The sequence below is a fragment of the Nannobrachium achirus genome, assembly GCF_963921795.1.
Source record: "Nannobrachium achirus genome assembly, chromosome: 3".
NCBI lineage: Eukaryota > Metazoa > Chordata > Actinopteri > Myctophiformes > Myctophidae > Nannobrachium > Nannobrachium achirus.
Window position 1 is genome coordinate 63,282,104 of NC_137812.1, and position 20,037 is coordinate 63,302,140.

Below are 20,037 nucleotides of genomic sequence, written 5' to 3' on the forward strand. Positions count from 1 at the left end.
TGACCCACCACCCTTCCTATTTGATGGCACCCCTGTCCACTTTGACCGATGTGCCCTAGCAGCCTCCGTCCTGCAGTCCTTATGGAGACTGTTGTGCCACTCCTAGAAACATGACCGCTGAATAACAGTCGGGTGACCAGACAACAGAGCTCTGAGGAGGATTGAAGGCATCAGGCTGAGCCATCATGTCACAAACTGGGCCTTAAAGGGATATTTAACTTTCTAAAAAACCTCAGGCTTTTATGAACACCCTGAACAGATTTTAATTTGCTTGATTCAATATTTAGATATTTGATGTAAATGTTATCAGTCCCTCCTCCTACAGGGCCGCTCCCCATACACACCCATGTGTGTGGTTTGATCAGTGGCAATATGATAAATTCATTAAAAACACCCATTATTTTTCCTGTGACTCATAATACCCTCCTAATACGTGAGCAGGCTATGCTTTTTCGATAACCTTTTTCATTTATTTGTAATAATTCTTTGGGAAAATGGAAAATATGAAATACAAAAAAGAATTATTAAAAATAAAGTTATCGAAAAAACACGGCCTGCTCACGTATTAGGAGGGTAGTATGAGTCACCAGAAAGAATTATGGGTGTTTTTAATGAATCTACCAAGGTTAAAATGGAGTTTGAAGTTACAATGGGTGTGTATGGGGAGCGAAGCAGCCCTGGAGGAGGAGGGCCTACATGAAAATATCTAAATATTTAATGAAGCCTCTTAAAAACTGTCCAGGGTGTTCATAAAAGCCTGATTAGATGATAAAATGACCAAAGATTTTTTTTAAAGTGAAATATCCCTTTCAGAGAGCAAACCCAACAGCTCCCAGCATATCGTCTTGCAGCAATGTGGCGACTGCGCAAGTACGGCCAAGAAATTCGCCTGCCCATGGAACATCTAACAAGCACCATCCTGGCCTTAAATCTCCAGCAAGCCAGTTGGAGACGACCCGGAGGCGACCCCTGTACCCGCTGGCTGGATGTAATAGCCCAGGACCTCAATGCATGTAATGTGACTTCAGCACAAGCTCAACACCTTGCCCATGACAGACCCAGATGGAGAGACCCGGTTGCTATAGTTGGCTCATACGTGCAAGAGGATTAAGTAAGTATAAGTAAATCTTTACTTACAAAACCTTTATTGATAGGTTTTGGTCACTAATGCCTCATTCACACTACAGATATATAGTTGAACGTTTTGCTTGGTAATTCAATGTAATCTCAATGGAAACCAGCTTTAAAGATGCAGGAGACCCTGAGAACGAAGCTTTGAAAGCTTTAAAGCTGGTTTCCATTGAGATTACATTGAATTACCAAGCTAAATGTTCAACTGCCTATATCTGTAGTGTGAATGAGGCTTAAGACCTTCATCAAGCATGATGAAGGTCAGAGTGACCAAAACGTATCAATACACGTTTTGTAAGTGAAGACAGTGTGTGAGACTCTTTCTTCAACTGTTATATAATCGCAATATTACACTCCAGGTTGGCTTTAACGTGATTGTTAGCACTTCAGTGATGCTGTGGACCTCGTCTCCTTTCATGACTGCATCACTGGTGTGCAAGATAAAGAATACCCTCTTGTGTAATATTGCTTAATTCTGCATCTACTAATAGTTTACAGTTTAAGAGGATACATTAATTGTAATGTTATTGTATGGAGCGATTGTCAGTAAAGACCATGGCGATTATAATCTCACATGTTGTTATCTCTTCAGACATATTGTTTCTTTAATGAATTGATTATTTTTACAATAACAGTAAACAATTATATATTATGTATCACCCTTATGCAAAAATGAATTTCAACCACTACTTTAGACCTGCAAACCAGTGATGTGAAAATAAAGTTGATTCTGATTCTATATTATGTTCAGGTTCACATCAATTATATTATTATTATACTATTATGTTAGTTAGTGTGTGTGTGTGTGTGTGTGTGTGTGTGTGTGTGTGTGTGTGTGTGTGTGTGTGTGTGTGTGTGTGTGTGTGTGTGTGGGTGTGTGTGTGTGTGTGTGTGTGTGTGTGTGTGTGTGTGTGAGTGTGTGTGTGTATATATATATATATATATATATATATATATATATATATATATATATATATTCAACATCAATACTTACTGTCCTGCAAGCTGCTATCAGAGTGGATGGATTGTCCAGTGGAGAGATGAAAGACCACAGGAAGGAGAAACAACAAATGAAGCTTCTTTTCAGGCCCCATTGCAAACATCATCCTGAACCTGAAGATCTCACACCAAATACATTTTCTCAGGTAGGTTTGAGATGGAAGGCTGGTATTATTGCTGCAGGGTGTAGTGCACACTGCTGTGTTTTAACGGCTGCAGTAAGTGATGCCCCCTTTATAGTAGGCTGCTCACTACACACTTTCTTTTATAAAAAATGATGAGACAGAGTTGATTGAGGTGTAAGTGGTCGGCAGTGACGATTTTATTTCCTCTCTCTGCGAAATGGAAAACCACAGGTGCGAAAGCAGAAACAGAAGAGTCTGTCTATGACTTTAAAACATCTACCTGCTCTGCAAAATATCCTCCTTTGCTATCCTATGCTATCCTATCCTTCAGGATACACACTTGTACTGTACCCATCATAATTTCGTCACTGTCTGGCCAAAAGCTCTTAAATTCTTTTTTTTTAGGTTTTACATTTTTTTTGGCATAAATCAGGGCTATTGAACACCCTTTACAGCTGAGTGTAGGTTAAAATAATATTGATCCAATGGAAAGTAGTAAAAAGTGCTTGGGACAAAACCTCCTCCACACTTTCTGCCAAACCAGCTAACTCCACCCGATTGGCCCTCTCCTTTTTTCATAATGACATTTCAGCCTGTAAATAGAGTTATAAAATATTGTGTTTTGTAACATTATAAATGATGTGAGACTCATTTCTAGACATAGCCTATAGATGAGCAGGTATTGACAAACCATGCTCATCATGACCATCTTCTACAGTTGGGACCAGGAGGCAGACCTGCTTCTCTGTGCTTCCAACATCCACAACAGCCAAAACACCATAGAGAAGGTGATGGAGACAGCATGGAGGAGGGCGGACAGTGTCAGGGCTTATGGTCCGGGCAGGGTGGATGCCATTTAAGGAAAGCTGTAGGCTAACATGACTTTAGTGCAGTGACTTGTTGATGAAGTCCTGAGTCATTCAATTTGATTCACTCTAAAAGAACATTTTGAATAGTTATTTATTCCTAGAAGGAAGGGTATCTATGTTTGACAAAGAGAGAGAGAGAGACAGATGAGCCAGATCAAATATTCTATTTTTACTAGATAGAATGTATACTGTTACTGGTTATCAAGTAGGCCTAATCACCAGGCAAATCAAGCCTAGCTCGTGGGGCTCAAAGACAGGCACTTTGTACAGGATGCACATAGCGGTATAGTTGGTGGCAAGTCCCAGTGACATCAATGAAGGAGAAAAAGAGTAAATTAAATACAGATATAACCGTTCTAGTGAAATGACACCAGCAAATGTGTGGTTTGTGGGTAGCAAAGCCCACATGTACACATAATGTAGAGTAATACAGATACTCTCAACATATAACTGTATACTTTGTTTTAGCTCTACCCCTCTTCTCATGCATATAACATTTAACACCAGCGAGCTGCCAAGTACATTCACAATTGTCCAGTCGGCCACTAAGCATCTATATGAATTTGAGTTGATGTTGATGAACACAGTTGAAAGTATCAAGGATATTGGAGGATGTCAAATGGCAGTACAAGGACAGGATGTCTGCTTACACTACAAACCTACAGTATAACTCTCTCAGATTTGGAAGAAGAAAACCAGCCTTTCACCCGAGCATGGGCCAGAGCTTTTCATGGTTCATGGTATTATATTCAAGTTCATCATAGCTTAAAAGAAAACTTTTCATCAATCCTTTTCTTCGATGTTGGATGAAGGAGACTACACCTGCATCTTCACTCACTTCCAAGTGGAATCTATTCTATGGGACAGAGAAACTTTTAAAAGTGCTTGTCCCTTCAGTCACCAGCCTGAAAGGAGAAGTTCCTGTTGCAATACGTAGCACACCACAAACACCAACTATATTACATTCCACACAGAATATTCCTTCAAGGACAATATTTAAATCGAGATGGGATATATGTGGATGTACAGCATTATCCAGCATGATACAAACGTCTGATGTTTTGGGGGCAGGAGGTCTGTATGTTGAGTAGTTGAATACTCTATTGGCTCAGGGCAGGAATTTCATGGTGGCCTTAAAGGCCATGGCCACTGTTGCCCCTCAGGTTGGCCCTCTGCCCTTCAAAAAATAATGCCCTGCATGAGGCCACAGTGGCCTTAATGCCCCGTCCATGCTGCCCCAGCTGATTTCACCGTTTTCTCCTCTGTCTCTTTCCTGTAGTCTTCGCGGACTACACCCTGCTTAGAACAGGGCATGAACCATTTGTGGTCAGAGAAGGATACAACTGAACTAGACCCTCACAAGAGCATAGATTGCCAAAAAGGTGAGAAAAAGGGTGAGAAAAAGGATGATAAAAAAATATCTAAGGTCATCAGCCAGGTGCAAAGGCAACGCATACAGTCCAGACTCCTGAGACACTGTGTACTGTATATGACTAACAGAACATAGACTCACATACACTAATCTATGCTGTTGGGCCAAAATAGTCTCCCATCTTCAAACCAGTCCTATTACTCTGAGTATGAACATTGGAACTCCTTTTCAGGAGTTTGTACACATATTAGTAATTTGTAAATACCAATATTTCTTTATTTATTTCTCTGATAGTTATACTATGTAATCAACAGAAATTCATTCTTAACCGAGTGACCCTTAAATTCGATGAATTATTTCAGTGGACTTAATATCAGACAACCTTTAGACAAGGTCATATGTGTCATGCCGTATCAAGCCTAATATTCAGTCTAAATTTCCATTTTGGTTCAGATGTCTTTGAATGATCGTGACTAGAAATGCAGGGGGTTGAGGGAGGCAAATCAAGTAGTGCTTAGGCTCAAAACACCTTCACAGGACCTTCACACAGGACATGTATACAGTGGCGTGTTCAGGGGGCAGCCTGTGGCACAGGCCATCCCAGAATCTGACTGGCCACACCAGGTGGTGCCACCCTATTTCACCTTTTGGAGTCGGAAATACGCTCTGAGAATACATATTGACTCCGAATGATAGCTTACGATCATCTGAGTGACAACAATTACGGTCGGATGAAGTTGTTGCAAAATGTGATGGTTGTGCCTTCTATGGACTAGAGTATTCAACACGCATCTATGTGTAACAAAACAAGCTTATAATCATGTTTGCATATGGGGTTCATTTGAATGCATTTCAAAAGACAGAAATGGTGTAAATTAACTCATGTCATCTTTTAAATTACATTTAAACACAAGAACGTAGTAAACACACGTGTGTGAGTTCATGTGCACATGCATCAGAATAATTACAGTTTTTGTCTACACTAACCATATATCTACTTAAATTACTAATGTTACAGCATGCGTGTGCAACTGTGCGTGCATGCATACTTCATTCCACCCCCACTTGAGCCACACTCAAAAAGGTCTGGACATGCGATTGTGCATATTAGTCCATGGGCCAGACGGGTTGTCGGTATCAAAAAGGTGGCAAAGGTTACCATGCATTTTTGAAAAGCTCTATATCTGTAGATTATATTTTGGTATGATAACCCTTTCTTAGACCCAGCTAAATTGGTGTTATCAGCCGCTGGAGTTGGTGTCCCATTAACTTTACATTACAGGGAAAATAAGCAAAAAAATAATCTGCTTTTAGTAGCATAAGAGGGGTGTCAGGGGTCAAACTAGGGGTTTGTCATGATGCTGAATCCATTGCAAGCATCTGTTTTGCACAAACAACATTCCTTGGGCTAAAAAGACTATGGTTTAGTGATGAAAAGTGATGAGTCATCACTTTTGTGGGGGCTGTTTTAGCCCCAGGAATGTTTTTTGTGCTAAACAGATGCTTGCAATGGATTCAGCATCATGAAAACCCCCTAGTTTGACCCCTCTTATGCTACTTAAAGCAGATTAATTTTTTGCTTTTTTTCCCTGTAATGTAAAGTTAATGGGACCAACTCTAGCGGCTGATAACACCAATTTAGCTGGGTCTAAGAAAGGGTTATCATACCAAAATATAATCTACAGATATAGAGCTTTTCAAAAATGCATGGTAACCTTTGCCACCTTTTTGATACCGACAACCCGTCTGGCCCATGGACTATATAGGCTGCAAGTGCCATTGACATCAGTGAAGACACACTCATTGCTCTCTTGCAGTCCATCTCCACTATCTGCTGCTGCGCTAAATGTCCAACCATTCTTTACAGATAAATGTTTTCTCTCTCTCTTTCTCTCTGTCTGTCTTTCTCTCGCTTAAAAATATGATGACATTTACTCTGTCAAAAACAGGATGATGTGTGGGTGTAAATGTATGTGTGTGTGCATGTTCTTGTGCATGCTTGTGCATGTGCGCGCGCGCGCGTGTGTGTGTGTGTGTGTGTGTGTGTGTGTGTGTGTGTGTGTGTGTGTGTGTGTATGTGTGCTTGCATGCGTGCGTGCGTGCGTGCGCGCGCACGCATGTGCATGTGCGTGTGAGTGTACATGCACATGCGTGGGTGAGAGACTGAGAGAGTTTGAAATAAAAATATGAAAAATGGAAATAAAATGATGAAACATTCTAGTTAATTGAAACCAGCAACCTTTTTGGTTTGTGGGTAGCAAAGCCCACGCAGAAACACTTACATAGAATTCTGTAGATAAAAACACCCAAATACATAATTTCTAATAATGTTTTTGCTCAATATAAGTTGAGGGATAGGAGAGCATTAGGTTCACTCACTTATCTCTGCACAGATGTGTCAAATGTTATGGGGTCAGTGGGTGATTTGACCCAGTCTGGCATCCTCTGTGTAAACTATGAGGCCAAACAGATTGTACACAGTATGTCTATCTCTTCCATTCCACAGGAGGGCAGTGTCATCATGCACAGAACCCATGTCATTTTTGTCTTTCAATAGCAGCTTGGGACTAAACACATAATAATACATTATAATTTGGTCCCCACTCCTTGGGGTGTTTCTTTTTGTCACTGTATAGGCCTATGTTTGTATTGTATATTGTGTATGTGAAATGTGTCCTCTGCATTTTACCCATCCTATAGACTAACTGCTATAGGATGACTGCTATAGGGTGTGCCAAATGTAGTTCTAAGAGCGGCCATTTCTTGGGTAAACACAGCCTTACACAGGTGTTCTGATTAGACTATAGCGTTAGTTCTATGCAATCAAACAATTGAAACACCTGCATGTGTTTTGACCCAAGAAATGGCCGCTAATAAGGACTACAATGACGTAGCCGCTGGCACACACTATATGAGCAGTGAGCAGTTGTTAGCCTCAGGGAGAAGTGTCGGGTACACTTGTACACATTGTTGAGGCATGGAATTGAACCTGGGACCCTTTGGCCTCCCAGGCAGACTCTCTAACCATTCCTGTGACCACACAGCTAGTGTAATTGTTCATTGTTCATTATATTGGTCTGTCTGTCACACATTGGTCTGTCACATGTAAATCCAAGAGCTGGTCACTCACAGGTTATTATTGCTTGTCTCAGGTCCTGAAAAAATATCTGTGGGTCTTTTTAAATTATGAAGAGTTGATTCCGTCCGTCATTCCGAATTTGAGTCAGAACAGAGTAGCAGACCTGTACTGTCTCCATAATGCTGCCTACGTGTGGACGGTGCTGTGGGGAATCACACAGATGAATGATTCATGATTATTCATGGGGTTTGCTGATGTAATCAGGCATTACGTTTTTGTTTGACGTGAAGTGACTGGGATTGGACGTTTTGATATTTCACACTGTGCTGGGCCTTTGGGGCAAAGGTGACAATTCTGGCGATCCCCAATGAATCTCCATGACTTTCAGGGGTTGCTGACTCCCTGAGGATTCTTGACACGCAAGGTGCCTCGAGAAGCATAAGAAGAATCAGAGACAGAGACAGAGGATTGAGAGGAAGAGATTCATTAATGGCAGAAGACAATTTAAAAACAAATTATAACTGGACCATTCTATTGCTTAAAACCTCCCTCTCTAGTTCATCTTTGAACAAGACTTCCAGCGTCATGTCCAGTCATCTTTGTACTATCTGCCATTACATCTTTCTTTATTACGTCCAAGGTACTGTAGGTGTGGGACGCCTGTGTGTTGACTCCTACAGCGCCACTTTGCTGTCTGATCGCTTCCAGTGACCAGCCAACCTAATAGTCCTTGACCTTTACAGTAGCTTGTCACTCACTCTACAATCTCTCGAGACAAGAGTCAATGATGGCTACGCCATTGACAGGGACAAGTGGGCGGTCCCTTTTCGTGACGATGGCTAGCCAGATTGCTCACTCTACAACACATCTACAGTCAAAATACAATAATTCTAAGCTTGATATCGAGGGAGGTTGGATTTCTGCACACTGGCCAAAACCACCACCAGAAAGAAAGACAGACAAACAGACACCTATAGGAGGTGTGCTTCTCTCCAATGTTGTACCCAGAGCAAAACATTCTGGGAGTGACCAGATGGACACAAGTGGGTGAGCACACAGGCCTCCTCTCGGACCAGGCGTACACCTTCTGGAGAACGTTACTTACGTTAGCCTATGAAGGACAACACATTAACCTAGAAGTGAATACATATGAGTGCATGATGACCCTGTCTTCCTTTCCTGCTATCTACGGCTCTGACTCATTCCCGCCACCCACCGTCATCACTCACACCCACTCACATCCGATTGACACTGACGCCTCTTCAAGTAAACAGCTTATCTTAGCGATTAGCGGAACCACTAAACTTCCTGCACCGCCACACATCATTCACGCGAATCACGCCCTAGCTGCCCCTCCCTGTTTCTTCACCTACCACATCCCTCAGTGGTGGAAGTAACTACCGGTAGATTTACTTTACTGTACTTAAGTAACATTTTGAGGTATTTGTACTTTATTTGGGTATAATTCCCAATTTCCAATACTTTTACTTATGCACTACATCTCGGATCCAAATATTGTACTTTTACTCCACTACTGTACATTAATTTGAACACTTTATTATTTTGTAGATTTAAATAATTATTACAAAAATACAAACCACTTCAGCCCTATAAACATTTCATTTGAAAATAGCCGATCTACAGTATCGGCTATTTTAAAAGATTTGCATACATTTGAAAATTTGAAATAGGACATTCTGCATAATGAGTACTTTAAGTACATTTTGATGCCAATACTTCTGTACCTTTTCCACCGCCACTATCATTCACACCCTGCCCTTCCCTGAGTCTCACCTAAGCGCTTCCCCCTCAGTGTGACCCCCGCACCAGGATTTGCGTTGTTAAAAATTTTCAAAATTTATTTAGGGGAAAAAAAGTAAAAAAAATATATATATAGAAATGAATAATGAAATGTTTGGTTTAAAAGGCACTGTTACATGTTTGACTCAATAAAGTATATAAAAAAGATTTATTTAGGAAAATAGCTGATCTACAAGTTTACAACGCGTTGCTTCGCCATGCGTTGTGAGCTTGTAGATCTGCTATTTTCAAATAGGCGATGTAATGTATATGTTTAAAGTGCTCATGTAGCCTATAGCGTAGTTGCTTCTTTTGGGATTTTTTTCATAGTTGCTTATTTCTCTCGCATAATCTGGCAACACTGACAGACAGGGAAGTCCTGTCTAGGTCAAACTCTGTACTGTACTGTGTGTGTGTGTGTGTGTGTGTGTGTGTGTGTGTGTGTGTGTGTGTGTGTGTGTGTGTGTGTGTGTGTGTGTGTGTGTGTGTGTGTGTGTGTGTGGCTGATTGATTGATTGATTGAAGACTTTATTAGAAGTTTGCATAGGAAAAGGTACAGTTTCATGACGGTACAGTTCACTGGTACAAGGTCTACTAAAAGGAGATCCATGAAAAGACTAAGCTTATTTCCACTGGAAACCATTGAAGTATCTCATATAACATTGAATGACAGACAAATAGAACACAGTACTATGCAGTAGATATGTAAAGAAAAACAAAAAAGAAAACAGTAAGTCTAAACAAACAGTATATACAAAGAAGGGGCAGGGGAGGGTAGGGTTGGGCTAGGTTAGTTTTTTACCAGTTGCGAACGGCTGCTGCCTGTAAGTGATTTTTCAGGGCAATTTTAAAGGATGCTAGTGATCCACACTCCTTTATGACCTTCGGTAAGGCTTTCCACATTTTGGTGGTATAGCAGAAAAAAGAGTTTGACCCTTTGTTGGTTTTGACTCTGGGTTGAAAGTGATCTGTGGCGCTGCCTCTGGTGTTGTAATTATGGACATCCTTAATGTTTATAAAGTATTTTTAAACTCAGTACCAGTTCCTTGCTAGCCAGTGTGTGTGTACATATAGGCCATACAGATATGGCCTATATGTGCTGATGGAACATGTCTGAAGAAACGTGTGACATCATTACTGACTGTCCTGATGACTCGAACTACACTTCTCGAAGAACATACAGACACACACACACACACCGCCCGCGGTGTGTGGGCGGTGTGTGTTCCTGTGTGTTCAGATAGAATGTAGTCTGACTGAGGCCCGATGCATTCAAACCGGATATCTCTCTCTCTATTTATCTATCATCTAATTTCCTCTCTTGCACTTTCTCTTCCTCTCTTTCTCCCCACACTTAACCCCTAAGTGCTCCTAAGCAGCTGTTAAAGAACAGCTGTGCGCTACTCCTGATAGTTAGAATGGGTAAATGAAGAGGATGACTTCCATGTCTTAGAGGAGGGAAAAGGCTGTTAAAAATTGAGATATCCCTATCTGAGGTCAAAAATATAGCACAACCACTTTTTTTTTAAACGTTGTATTAATCTTTAATGTTTTGAAATGTAATTATTGTATATACAAACATTTTACAAATATTACAATATTGTTTGAATGATATTTCGATCCTCCTCCAAAACCAAAAAAGTTAAAATTAATGTTTTTTTTTACCACCCAAAAGGGACCGAGGCTGCCTTGAATGAATACATTAATATTTTTAAATATATGGAGGGCGTGTTTCAGGCAACATTGTTGGGTCCTGTTGTCCCTCATTCCATTTTCTGCCACTTGTGCCTAGACCACACATGGGCAACATACGGCTCGGGGGCCGGACCCGGCCCCTCGACCATCTCAATACGGCCCTCAAAGTCCTCAAGAAAAACAAAATTACCTCCATAACATCTTAAAAGGCAGCACCATCTTTTTAGGGAATTCAATTTAACTCAACTCCAGTTAATTATTAGTAATTCATACGTAGGCCAATGTTGTGTCTATCAAATTCATGCCGTTTAACTTAATTCAGCTCTATGTGTTTCAAGTTTCAATATGTGTGAATATGTGTGGCCCTTCACTTACTTTATCCCACTTTTTATGGCCCCCTGGAAAGAGATGTTGCCCTAGACTTTCCAGTTCCAACAACAGCACTGACTGAGCTAGTGCAGCTCCCAAGGCGAAGGACCTGAGCCTAAAGCCTCCTTCCAGTCCACTTTGTTGTTCATGTGTACTCCCAGCTTAGGTGTCAATGGTCTAGGTGTTTGTGTATCCATTTGAATCTGTTGTCAGCTCTGTACCTCTCTAACAGGCATGTAGTCACCACTAGAGGACTCTATTGGAGGAAAAACATTTAACCCTTCTTGCATAAGGCCTGGGAAAGTCCCCACAGGTGAGCTTGTCCCGAATTCAAAGAATGTAAAGGGTATAGGGGTTAAAGATGGCAACATACGTGGTACAGTACTGGGCAGAGGAGGAAACAGGATGTCTTTGGTTCCACCCAGTGCATCTATTCCTCCCAGAGTCTCCTGGCTCACCTGTTCCTCTACCTCACTGCCCATGCCTGAATCTGGGCTCTGGAGGCCACAGCGCTGGTCTTGGAGCTTCTCAACTCGCTCATAGTCTGAACAAACCAGTATGGATCCTCCACTAACAATGCCACCGGCAGCAACTTCACCACCAGCAAATACATGTATTTCTCTGACTCTGCCCTTCTCGTTCCCCCTCTCCTTCGATTGTAGCTCCTTGCCCTGATCATCAGATATACTCATCTTATCTCCATCATTCAGACTGTCCTGGCTGAACTGATCTTCTCCATCACTACAAATGCCTGAGTCTGGGCTGACACAGCACTGGAGTTGGAGATTCTCACCTTGCTCTGAAGATCCCTGCATAACTCTCTCAATGGATAACATTTTTAGAATGTCCATATTTCCCCTCTCCTCTTCCCTATCATTCTGACTGCCACTAGAACCGTAGGGTGAGTCAACAGCACAGGGCTCCAGATTTCCCTCAGTGAGAGAAGCGATAGGGGCAGCTAGACAGACGTGAGAGTAGTTGGGATTGGAGTAGGAAGAATTGGTTGACATGCAGCTGCCACATTGCTGTATGTCAAGCAGTGCAGTCTCTGAGCCACACATGGCATTATTGTCCACACTGCTGGTGACCTCTAACGGGGAGTAGATGTCCACTTGCTTCAAACAGGTGTGGAAGGATTCGTTGTTAAACTGAGGATTCAGCCATGCCTGGAAGAGGAAGGTGAGGATAGACAGTTGATGAGCACATCTGTCTGTATATTCTATTCTTTTTGATTTGTAAAATGTATTCACAGTATACCTCACAAGTCAGTGACAATACATTTATCTTACTAATGGTTTTAGATATAGATAGATAAATGGATAGACAGTTTTGGAATCAATAAAAACTTCTGAAGGCTGACCTGTAAGCTTCCATCATGAAGGAAGAATTTCGCTGGATTTGGTAGAGGTGGACCGCTGATCATCTCCACCACATAAACCCTGAAACATCAAATGAGACGAGAAGAAAGATGGTAAAGTAAACATAAATATATTTAAACACATATATACGTAAGTAAAATAACCTAACCATCCAGGTGCACACATGATCATAGGTTTAATTATAAACCACCTTTATTTTCTCCATGTTCAGTCATTCCCTTAGTAGAATTATTTATTCAAACTAAGGTGAAATTAGTAATATTTTATTGTATGATATCAGAAGAGGAAACACATACAGTAATCATGCGGCACAGGCTGTTAATTTGCCTTTTGGAATTTCTTCTTGGCTTACCAATAGTGTTTTTGTGTCTGATGATAGCAGAGGATGATAGCCAGGGACAGGATCATAACTCCCAGAATGACGCCCACCATAGTATCCCATCCTAGCACACTGGAACCATCTAACAGAAGAAAACTTGATACGTAATGGTGTACATATTAGGGACATCTAAAGGACATTTTCTGCTTTTCCCATTCACCATGTTACGTTGAACATAGTAGAGATGTGTCTGCAGATAATAAATGGTGAAGTGCATTTATTTCATTCACGTACGTCCTAAAATAGTTTTTGTTGGACCGGGCCTCCAACGTGGTGGTCTGGGCACCCTGGGCCGCAATGTGTGTTGCGGGTTCGAATCCCGTTCCCGACCCTTTACTGAATGTCACTCCCCATTTCCTAAAGCCATAAAAGCCCCCAAATAAAACTTTAACTAGTATTTGTTGTACGCAAAGGTCTTATAGGTGAACTTCATACACTGTCTATGAATTTTGGTCTCGACCCCCAGATCCCTCGCACACTATACTTATATGTCTGTTGATTTAACTCATTCACTCACTGCCAGGAATATTTTAAGCCTGCTTGTCACTAGTACTATAGTAGGGGCATTGCATTCTTCTGATTGCGTTCTTTAACCTATTTGATCCTGTAGGCTAACATTTTAACAGTCTATGGTTTACAATTACAGTAAACAGTTCCATTACCTGTTGTCTTTGTCCTCCCTATGAGTGATCTCCATGTTGCAGTAGGGCTCCAGTCACTCCAGGTGGATTTGGCCCAATAATCACTGGCCAGGACTCTGACTCGCACCTGGTACGTTTCATCTCGCTCCAGATCCACTTCTGGATCCAGCTCCATGTTGCAATGTAACCCACAATGTGATCTGTTTCTCTCCAAGGCATCCTGATAAGGGAAGAACATTTTGCAGTTTTTTGTTTAAAAGAGCTTCATGAACACATTTATTTACACATATGCCTATAACTGTCTGGCCTAAAATCTCTCCTTATTCATTTCTAAGACTTTCATTTGGTAGTTCTCAATTTCGGACATACACTCAGTCATTCACGCACAAGCACGCACACTCACTCACAGACAGAGACGCAGACCTGCACACACACACACACACACACACACACACACACACACACACACACACACACACACACACACACACACACACACACACACACACACACACACACACACACACACACACACACACACACCTTCCAGGACTGAGCCTCTTGTTTCCACTGGATATGGAAGCTGTATTCTTTGACAAGATTATTCTCAGGGACTTCCCAGGAAATGGTGGAATAGTTGATTGAAGGCCTTCTAGGAAGATTCAGCTTAACTGCAACATTTCACACACACACACACACACACACACACACACACACACACACACACACACACACACACACACACACACACACACACACACACACACACACACACACACACACACACACACACACACACACACACACACAGTGAAGTGTATAGTTTAGAAACTTTGCCTGTATTGAGTTTTTGATTGTACAGTTAGCTGTGTGTTGTACACTTACTGTGGTCAGCAGGCTTGTAGGTGATGCTGATCAAATTATAATTCAGAGAATCACAATTGATATTAATGGAGCAGTTCAGTTCATGGTCAAAGACCTAAAAGTAGACAGTGTTAAACATGTAAGATGATATGAGATAAGAGAAAAACATACAGTAATTGTCTCACAATGAAAAGAGCAAAGAAGAATAGAATATGCGTCTTGTCTCTTCCTCAGACGGACTAGTGAGGCTAGAATTAGAACCTTGATCTTTTCTCTATCCATTCCTTGTCATCTTGGAAATTATTATGGAAATTATCTTGGAAATTACTATTTATGTGGCTCTCCTACAAAATGATATTAGAGCAAATAGCTTTAGCTATGGACCACTGTCCAAATATTATCCAAAGATCACTGTGTTTTCAACATTATAATGACTTTGAATGACAAAGTTATAATGCTACTTAACTCACATAGTTAATATCACTGTAGACCAGAGAGCATCTTCGAATAGCTGGTTTGGAGTCATCAAAGGGTCTCAGGTCACAGGAGGTGTCATAAGGGTCATCATCCATTATTATGATGACATTGAGAGTACAGTTAGTGTCTGCAGCCACGGTTCTCTGGTCAGATACAGAAGTGCTGTTCCACACACATGTGATGTTTTTAATGTAGTCATTGAGGCAGTGAAGATCTGTGAAAGACGAAATCAGATGCCAAGTCTGTTGTCAACAATTTAGGCATTTAGCAGACGCTCTTAAAGGACAACTTGTTTTTTATTTGTTTTGTTTTTTTACAAAAAGGGTTCATATTTTAGATAGTCATCAGAGAAAAGAAAAGATGAGTGTCAAAATGTTTCCATTTACTTCTTTCTATATCGTTTTAGTGATTTTAACGATTTTGATTTGAATGCATGCCCCCAGGTTGGGGGCATGCATGAAAGTAGCCAAATATGTATATTTAGACACAATAAGCCCATTCCCAAGATGCACCACAAAAAAAAGAGAGAGAGAGGGGAAAAAAAGTCCTTTAATCCAGATTGATTTGCAATAATTTAGGACAGCACAGGGTAATACATTAAATATATAGAAATAGTCATCTAGGATCATAGGTAAACCAAGAACCCATCCTCAGTAGAATAACCTAAATATTCCTGGACCCTGTTGAGTGAAAGTAATAGTAATAATTAATTATAACAATACAATACAATACAATACAATACAATACAATACAATAGAACAGATTGCAAAATATCTTGATGAGAATAATCTGATTTACGAGTTCCAATCTGGATTCAGAAAATCTCATTCCACTGACACATGCCTTCTCTATTTGACTGACCAAATCAAACGCGAAGCGGATGACGGCAAATATTGCGGCATGGTCATGATGGACCTCCAGAAGGCATTTGACACCGTAAATCATTCTATTCTGATTGAGAAACTAAAAGCCATCGGTCTTGACAGCGCAGCAGTGAGTTGGATGCAATCTTACCTGGTGGGGAGGGAACAGGTGGTGGAGATTAACGGTACCCTGTCCCCCCCCTCCCAGTAAGCTGTGGTGTTCCTCAAGGTAGCATACTGGGGCCTCTGTTGTTCCTAATATACGTGAACGACATGGCATCTGCTTGCGACTGCAATCTGTTCCTGTTCGCGGATGACTCGGCTCTCCTAGTCTCGGGCAAGGACCACTTGCAGGTTGAAAAGACACTTAACTCTGAACTAAGTAAGATCTGCACATGGCTTAACGATAATAAATTATCAATTCACTTGGGAAAAACTGAGTCCATCCTCTTTGGAACAAATCATAACCTCAAAAAAGTTGATAACTTCACAATCAAAGTGGGTGACAAGGTCATAACACGAAAAAACGAAATCTCTTACTTAGGATGTATCCTTGAAGCTAATCTTTCCAGCGAAAAGATGACTTCTAAAGTAATAAATAAAATCAACCAACGAACTCGCTTCCTACAGAGGATCGCCCCAATGGTCAATTTCAACACACTGAAGACCATAGCTGGTGCAATAATCCAGCCCCTATTTGACTACGGAGTTCACATATGGTATCGTGACGCCCCACAAGCCCTTAAAACTAAACTCCAAACAGCCCAAAATAAACTAATTAGGGTCCTGCTTAACCTTCCCTATCAGACTCACCTCACCGCTACCAGTTAAGAGTGGGGTGGCTCAGAGTAGATGACAGAGTACAGCAACTTGCAATGGGCCTGGTGTACAAGATACACTACACCACTATGATACCCAAGTACCTGTCAAAATACTTTATAAACATTAAGGATGTCCATAACTACAACACCAGAGGCAGCGCCACAGATCACTTCCAACCCAGAGTCAAAACCAACAAAGGGTCAAACTCGTTTTTCTGCTATACCACCAAAATGTGGAAAGCCTTACCGAAGGCCATAAAGGAGTGTGGATCACTAGCATCCTTTAAAATTGCCCTGAAAAACCACTTACAGGCAGCAGCCGTTCGCAACTGGTAAAAAAATGAACCTAGCCCAACCCTACCCTCCCCTGCCCCTTCTTTGTATATACTGTTTGTTTAGACTTACTGTTTTCTTTTTTGTTTTTCTTTACATATCTACTGCATAGTACTGTGTTCTATTTGTCTGTCATTCAATGTTATATGAGATACTTCAATGGTTTCCAGTGGAAATAAGCTTAGTCTTTTCATGGATCTCCTTTTAGTAGACCTTGTACCAGTGAACTGTACCGTCATGAAACTGTACCTTTTCCTATGCAAACTTCTAATAAAGTCTTCAATCAATCAATCAATCAATCAATACTATGCAATAACAATCACTTACTGTCCTGCAAGGAGCCGGTGGAGAGATGGAAGACCACAGGAAGGAGAAACAACAAATGAAACATCTTTTCAGCCTCCATTGTGGAGCATCATCTAAGGAAGAAGTCACTCCACAGGGACTGTCCCAGGTAGGTTAGAGATGGATGGCTGGTTGTGTTGCTGCAGGAGACAGGATGCAGTGCAGATCACTGTGTTGGTGCAGGTCTGTGGAACACTATAGGTGATGTCCCCTGAGTAGGAGGATGCTATCTGCCTCCTTTTTCTTGATAAGTGATGTAAAATTGGATTTGTTGACAAGTGGTTGATGGTGACGTTCAAGATTGTGGCCTTTGTGGCCAATTTTCCAATCCCATGTCCCCACACGCACAAGTGCACATCCCTTAACTACTTGCCACATACCACACACATACACACGCGCACACGCGCGCACGCACACACACACACACACGCACACGCACACGCACACACACACACACACACACACACACACACACACCGGGAAACGTAAAAGCACAAACAAAAAGGATGTCAGGGTGTAAGCAAATATAATTATAATCTATAATCATGTAGGTTGTGTTCCTCAAAAATGACACCTCAAAAAAACTTTTTTGAGTTGTCAATCCTTTTAGTTAACCTTGTACCAGTGAACTGTACTGTTGTGAAACTGTACCTTTTCCTTTGCAAACTTCTATGCAAAGTCTTCAATCAATCAATCAATATGAAGTTTTATTCAATTGGAGTAGGCTAGTATGTATTGTATTTCATTAAACATTTTAAAAACAAATTCCCAAGCCAGTCTGACAGTCTTGTACGATGAGGCAGGGCTATTTTTTTCATAGCAGGAAATAGATTGATTGTTGACAGAGAGAGGATGACATTAACACTTGAAGGTCACCGACTCAAAATACAAATATTGTATCTTTACTAGATTTCAGTGCACTTCCTGTCACTTCCTTTGAGAGAAATTATTTCATCTTTGATGTTGAAGGAGTAGTTCACCCGAAATAAGAATGTGGTTATCAAGTAGAGCTTAGGCACAAAACACCTTTTGTTTGAAGACTGTTCATCATGGCAACACCTTTTGTTTGAAGACTGTTCATCATGGCACTACTCAAATATTTTATCTTTACTAGATTTCACTTCCCCGTTAGAAGTGTAAAGTAGGGCTGGGCGATTAATCGATTTTTAATCGAAATCAGATCTTTTTGTTTGGAAGATAAAACAATTAAAATAAAACGTGTATTATCACTTTATTAATCCCCAAATTGATCTTTCTTTGTCTAGGGTTTGGACTTTGTTCCCAATAGCAAAAAAAAGAAAGAAAGAAAAAAAAAATATATATATATATATATATATATATATATATATATATATATATGTATACTGTATATATATATATATATATATATATATATATTTAGCATTTGTTAGCATTTTCTTTTTTAAGGAAAACATACTTCTGAGGAATAAATTGGGATTGTATTTTTGGGCCAAATCGAACAGCCCAAGTGTAAAGATATTATTTACATCCTTGGTGTTAAGACCAAGAACTAAGACCGCCCACCCCAGGCCCACAGATTTTCCTTTTACGTACAACAAACTTTGAGCCGTTTGTGCCAAGATATAGGCCTTATCTAGACCAGATGTAGGCCACGCATCAGTTTACTTTAGCCCCGGACATTCTTTCTGAACCAGACAAAGCTTAGCTCCTTGCAGGAGCACCGCTCAAAAAGTAAACCCCTGTCGAAACCCCTATTCATTAGTTAATGTGGGCTCGCTTTAGCGATCACACTATAGTGTCCTCAGCCACACCTTTGACACCCTACTAGTCCACAATTTTTTTAGCTACAAATTTCGTTCACACTTCAACTTGTATTTTTCTTACAAATTTCAAACATGGCCGCCAGGTGAATATGGTCAATACATGGAGACAACTGGATCATCAACTAGATCTCCATATACATAGAGCTGACCTTATGGGGGCTGGACATTCTTTGCATGGGGACCGGACAAAGCTAGATGTTGCTCAAAAAGCAAGTCTCCTTCTAAGTACTTATTGTTGTTAATCCAAGGCACATTGTACTAAAACCTACACTTTGCATCTTGCTGTGGTTCATCTACATTCACTTGGTGCTAAATTTCACATTATTCAACAATCAAAGCTGCAGGGTTATATACGTATGTTTCAGTAAAATAATAATCATGATTGTCAAATGTTTACACAACACAAAAAAACAACAACATACTACTGTCTTTTCAAAGATGCACATACAAGGAATAGAGTAAACTTTAAACAAACAATTTGCCACATTATAAGGAAACGTAGTTCAAATAGAATTTAATTGAATAAATACACAAATAAATATAAAATATATTACATTTAGGGCCTCAGGCAACAATAGTCTGATGGCACAATGGAATGCCTGACCACCAACAGCAGCACTGACTCAGTTAGTGCAGCTCCCAAAGGACCTGAGCCTCCGCAGCAAGAGTCAGCTCTGTCACTTCAGCCTCA